Raw genomic sequence first — 6,295 nt, 5'->3', positions numbered from 1 at the left:
TTTTTTCTTCCTTTCAAAAAAAAAAAAAAAAGAAATATGGGTTTCTTGTTTAAATGCTTGATTTAACATGTAATTTACATTTTGAGAGAGGAAAGTGCCCTTGATATATTTAGATGATTAAATTTCTTGTCTCTTTTTATCTTTATTACTAATTGATAATATATTAAAAAAAAAAAAAAAGAAATGCTACTAATTTTTGTATGTTGATCTTTTTATCCTGAAACTTTACTGAATTTATCAGTTTGAATAGGTTTTTTTTTTCTGTGTGTGTGTTGAGTCTCTAGGTTTTTCTGAATATAAGATTGTATCTGCAAAGAAGAATAATTTGACTTTTTCTTTCCAATTTGAATGCCCTTTATATCTTACTTTTGCTGAATAACAGTGGTGAAAATAGGCATCCTTGTTATGTTCCAGATCCTAGAGGAAAGGTTTTCCGTTTTCTTTCATTCAGTATGATGGTAGCTGTGGATCTGTCATATTTGGCTTTCATTGTGTTGAAGCATGTTCCTTTATGCCAGTTTTCTGAAGGTTTTATTAATCAAGAAGAGGTGTTAAATTTTATGAAATGCTTTTTCTGTATCAATTGAAATGATCATACAGTTTTTGTCTTTCATTCTGTTTATATGATGTGTCACATTCCTTAATTTGTGTTTGTTGAACCATCCTTGCATCCCTGGAATAAATTCAATTCAGTGATGATGAATGATTTTTTATTTCCTATTCATTTTCTTCCTTGAAATTCAGCTTAAGGCAAAAGTTTGGCAAAGCAAGTCTACATAAGGCTGCATGATGGGGGATAGGGACCTGGGGGGAAGGCCGGCCAGGGCCACAAATCGGCAGCAGCGCGGATCTCTCTCTTTGATCGGGGCTGGGGCTTCCCTCCTGATCATCTCCTCCTCCTCCTGCCCCTGAACCCCCGAAAGAGTAGGTTTAAAAAAAACGGAAAAAGCAGTGTTTCAGGGAATCCATGACAAGCGAGCCACTGAAACTGTGAGAAAAAGGAGAGGAAAGAAGGCCAGAGGTGACCCTGAGGGCACACGTGGGGTCTGTCTGTCCTACTTAGGTCTCCCCTCTCCCTAAAAGGAAGTAGATGTCCGAGCCGGGGAGGCCTTCCCAGGGGCGTCAGCACGGTGAGACCCGCCCGCTGGAGAAGGTAGAATGGTTGTATCTTGCTGAATGACTGAAGAGTACCTATGCGTTTTGTTTTCAGAGGTATTATTATTCGCAAGTGTAACCTGGCAGGTGACCCTGGCTGTCACCGGTGCTTGGGTGGGATCACCACCAGCGGCCGCCTGTACTTGGGCTGCCACATGAGGACCTGAGCGTCGTTGGCATTGGGCTTGACCAGGGCGCTGGGTGGGATGGGCTACTTCTTGCTCAGGATTTTGTGCTGGTCCTGGGGGATGGGCTCCCGCAGCCGGCTTGCTGGCCCAGGGGCCGTTGGGGTTGACCTCGATGCTGAGCTGCATGCGTCAGTGCAGCGTCTGCAGGATGATCATGTCGTTGGTGGACATGTTGGTGGCCACCAGCCAGGTGGCGAAGCTCTGGTCCCAGTGGATGTTGGTGAGCTTGGCCATGTTGCTTTAGCTGACGGGCACAGCCCACGTGTCGCTGGGGTAAAAGTTATCAGGGGGAGGGCAGGCTGTGTGTGGGAAGCGAGGGTGGAGAGCCGGGCAGATGGGGAGGAGGAGGCCAGCTGCCGCAGCCTGCAGACCTGCATCCCCGCGGGGCTGGCACCGCTGTGCTCCGCTGGCAACCGCCAGGGCCGGGCCCGCGCAGGGGCCAAGTTTCTGCAAAGTTTGACCTGGTTGCTTTTCTGATGCTGCAGCAGAGTGAGGCAGAGCGGGGTGCGCCAGGCGGCGGCGGGGCTGCGGCGGGGCTGAGCGGAGACAGCACGCTCACCATAATCATAAAATAAAGGAGGCGCGCAGAGTGGGGGCGAGAGAGCCCAGAGCCTCAGCCCTCCGCCCCCGGCCACTCCCCGAAGCCCCGGCCGGCAGAGGGTGGGGGCCAGGGGCGCTCACGCAGGCCCCAAACCCCAGTAGAGCGTAGGGACGGTGCCTGGGGAAGGGGGTGAGGGGCTGGGGGCGCCTGGAGAGCCTGCCCACACCGGGGTCAGGGGTGTCCGGAAGGCGGTGGCCCGAGGGCAGGTGAGTTGGCGGCGCCGCCTGGGTTGGGGGCATGCGTGCCAAAGTTCCCTGGCAGCGGCGAGCACGCCACACGCGCGGGGACCCGGGGCTGCTCGCGGCTGGAGAGGGTCCGAGGAGGCGCCCGACGGATCAGATGACCCTGGTGCTCAGCGGCTGTGGCCGGAGGCGACAGCGGCGAGGGGACGCGGCGCGCCCCCGTGGGGGCGTCCGTCCCGCAGCCGCCAGTGGGCGCAGACGGGGACCTGCGTTGCACTCCCCCAGCTCCGGACGAGCGGCCAGAGCCCGGAGCTCGCCTCCTGGAAGCCGCGGATCGGCGCTAGCCCGGAGCGCGCCTGGCCCTTGGCCAGCCGGCTGAACTGAAACTGCTCTGCAATTGACTCGGCCGCGCCGGCGGACACGGGCGAGGGGTCCGGAGGGAGCGCATGCGGAAGGCCGAGGGCAGGAAGTCGCGCTTCTGCAGTGAGGGTGGCGCGACCGCGCGCGGACGGAGCCCTCTTTATTTAAGATTTGCCGGCGCTCGCCTGCTTCCTCCGAAGACTTCAGGGAGAGTCTGCGAGCTGCTGTCCCCGCGTGTGAGGCAGAGAAGGGCTGGATGTCAGCGCGACATGACTATTCATTAAACTCCAAACTTTTCTTTTTTTAACCCAAAGAATATCGGTGATTTTTGTCCACTGCGAGGAGAAGAAGAGCGGGCCCAGGGCTCTTGAGATGCAGCAGAATCCTTATTTATAAACAGGCCGCGGTAGTGATATATGCAACCCCCTCTACTCAGTGAGCTTTCTATCCTGTGGATAACGGTCTTGAGAGTTGAGATTGGAGAGCAGCGCTGTCTGCTGGGTCCTGCAGCCTACCTCCTTTCAATGCCTGGTTTTCTCTGTGACTGCTGGCCTTCCCTGGAGATCAGAGCTCTCCTGTGTGCCATGGGCTGTATTCAGAGCATCGGAGGCAAAGTCAGGGTCTTCTGGGAAGGGATCATGGTGATTGATGTGAAAGCCTCCATCGACCCCATCCCTACCAGCATTGATGAGTCCTCCAGCGTGGTGCTCTGCCACGGGACACCCCACTTCCAGGCCTCGGCCCAGGTGATTCTGCTGCCCATCCCCAAGAAGGAGACCTGGATCGTTGGCTGGGTCCAGGCATGCAGCCACATAGAGTTCTACAACCAGTATGGTGAGCAGAGCATGTCCATCTGGGAGCTCCCAGACCTCCAGGAGGGCAAGATCCAAGCCATCAGTGACTCAGACGGGGTGAACTACCCCTGGTACAGCAACACCACGGAGACCTGTACCATCGTGGGCCCCACCAGGAGGGACTCCAAGTTCATTATCAGCATGAACGATGAATAATCTTTTTAATGTGGTGTTGAATTCAGTTTGCTTGTATTATGTTGAGGATTTTTGCATCAGTGTTCATCAGGGATATTGGCTTATGGTTTTTTCTTTCTTTTTTTGATTTGTCTTTGTCTGGTATGGTATTATGGTAATATTAGCTTCATAAAATGAATTTGAAAGTATTCTCTTTCTTCTGTTATTCAGAGTAGTTTCAGTAGAATTGGTGTTAGTTATTTTTTAAATATTTGATAAGGTTATCATTTTGTTTCTGAGTCTAACAAATGTAAGCTTGTTTACTTTATGACAACAAAAATATGTTTATCTAGGAATGCTTATGCATTCTCATTTTTATGCCTGTTCCTAGAAAAATAACTGTGTATTCATATATCAGGGCCATTGGACTTTTTTTTTTTTAACAGGAAAAACAGGGACAACATTTATTTTTAATTTGTGGGGCACTATTAATAAACCTAGTACATTTGTAGCACTACAATGATGATGAAGCAGGAAATTTCCCTGTTTTGTGGGTGGGAACTGGAGTGCAGGCACTGGAAGTAGCCAGCTGCTTCAGCACTGGCAGAGGCAAGCTCCACTCAATCAAACCCACTGTGCTTAATTAACCCCTTGCTGGAGGGAGCATACAGGTGAGGAGGTGCAGGAGCTGGGGTGAGCATTTTGGGGTGCCAGCAGGATCAAAATTTGTACAGATCCCACAGCAGCATCTTGGGGGTGCCCATGACCCTTGAAGCCCCAGAAGGAGTGTTACAGTTAGTGCTCTTTTAGCTTTGCCATCCATGGACAGCTTAAGTGTTAACAGCTCAGTAGAGGGTCAGTGTGACAGTGTTTTGCACCTGCATCTGAGTGTCCGGGAGGAATCTTGCATGAATGAATTTGAAGGACGGTCAAAATGGGGAATTTTATTGCCAATGAAGGAGACTCTCAGCAGGAAGGGAGGCTGAAGAGGGGATGGATTGAGGGAAGATAATCTTCCTCTGGAATCTGGCTGGAGATGGCCCAACTCCTCTCCAAAGCTCTGCCATCAAGCTGTCCCTCTGAAGTCAAGCTGCTTCTCTCCAACTGTAGTCTCTGACATCCAGCTGCATCTCCTCTTCTCCTCTCTCTTCTGGCTGAGCCTGGGGTTTTTATGGGCACAGGATGGGGAGTGCGGCAGGACATGGATGGTTTTGGAAAACAGCAACATTTGAGCAGGAAAACAGGGATGTATGTTCTCATTTTGGGCCATGGTTCCAGGCTTGACGGTGAGGCCCTTGTCAGGAACCTGCCTTCTTCTGCCCAGAATGTCCTTGCTTCCTGTCCCTATTAATGTGAAAATTGGTTTTGATTTAAAATGATTAAATATTAGTTAACAGAATCAAGTTTTTTATTGCTAGAAAAACTTAAAAAATAGATCACACAATGATCTATTTTTAGGCTTTGTGGTGACAGAACTTGGCACTTAAGTAACACTCAATAAATATTTGTTGACTCATGATTCAAAAGTATCAATTTTGAGGCTAAAATGAAACTGTACTTAGAGTATAACAAGTTTATATAACTTAACCACTGTAATAATTTTAGCTGAAGTTTTCATTTTTCTTCCTTCATTTAGATTTCCTGACCTCTGAAAATTGGAAGACAATTTTATGTTAAAAAAAAATTATCTCTAGGCCAAGTGTGATGGTTCATGCCTGTAATCCCAGCACTTTGAGAGGCCAAGCCAGGAGGATCACTTGAAGCCCGGAGTTTGAGACCAGCCTGGGCAATATAGCAAGACCCTGTCTCTACAAAAAATAAATAAAATAATAGCTGAGTATGGTGGCACATGCTTATAGTCCCAGATACACAGGAGGCTGAGGTAGGAGGATCACTTGAGCCTGGAGGTCAAGGCTGCAGTGAGCTATGATCTCTCAACTGCACTGTGGCCTGAGTTGACAGAGCAAGACCCTGTTACATATACACACAAAATCTCTAAAACCTCTAAAATGATGTGATGGTTGGGATTAGCTTCAAAACAATGAACAAGATGAACTACAAGTTGATCACTGTTGAAGCTGAATGATTCATACAAGGGGTGCGTTATACAGTATTACCCTTTCTAGTTTTATATATATCTAAAACTTTTCTATACATAAGGTTAGAAAAAAGGATTTGTAAGATTGAAATGTAGTTCCTGTGTCTTTCCCAAATATTTATTTCTTATTCTGGGTCCCTTAGCTAAAAGACAAATGGAGTTGGGGAGAGCATTTCCAGACTCCAAAAATTTGATAGTATTGCTTATCTCCTTAACCCTAGGCCTCCTCTTTAGGAGCTTCTGCGTAGGAATGAATGAAGGCTTTTGGAAGCTTCCCAAGACTTATGGTTGAACAACCTACTTTAGTTTCCTTTACCTCCTTTTCTGGACTGAGGCAAAGCCCTTTAAGTTCAGCAATTTACAGGAGTGTGACAGGGGAAGTGGTTTTCCATTGAGAATGAGATAATGGCAGCATTCCTTGCCTGAGAAAGGAGTTGCAAGGATCTGTGGTGCTGTTGCCTCAGGGCACACTTGGGACAACTGCAACCAGCTGTTGCTGATGGGGCCGGCTTTTAATTAATTATTTTAGTAATTGTGTTGGCAATTTTCCATTTTCCTTAGTCTTAAAATAAAAAGGAAACACATCTAAAACTGTTTATGTAACTGCTAGAAGAAACACAAGGCTCTTAGCAACTGACCTAGTGTACTTGACCAAATTGTATTGTACTTTGTGGACATGGACTGTCATCAAATTCGTGAGTCTTTTTTGATCACTCATGTTTTGCTGGAAATATTTCAACAAA

The 6,295-nt window shown here is 48.1% G+C and overlaps 2 pseudogenes; one reads left to right on the top strand and one right to left on the bottom strand.

The window, feature by feature from the left end:
* Nucleotides 1-884: 884 nt before the first annotated feature.
* LOC116547652 lies at nt 885-2,183 on the bottom strand (annotated as a pseudogene).
* An 827-nt stretch (nt 2,184-3,010) lies between these two features.
* On the top strand, nt 3,011-3,496 carry LOC116547651 (annotated as a pseudogene).
* Nucleotides 3,497-6,295: the final 2,799 nt, after the last annotated feature.

The sequence above is a fragment of the Sapajus apella genome, unplaced genomic scaffold, assembly GCF_009761245.1.
Source record: "Sapajus apella isolate SASKATOON/1434 unplaced genomic scaffold, GSC_monkey_1.0 scaffold3971, whole genome shotgun sequence".
Taxonomy (NCBI): Eukaryota; Metazoa; Chordata; class Mammalia; order Primates; family Cebidae; genus Sapajus; species Sapajus apella.
This window is presented reverse-complemented; position numbering and strand designations above follow the sequence as displayed.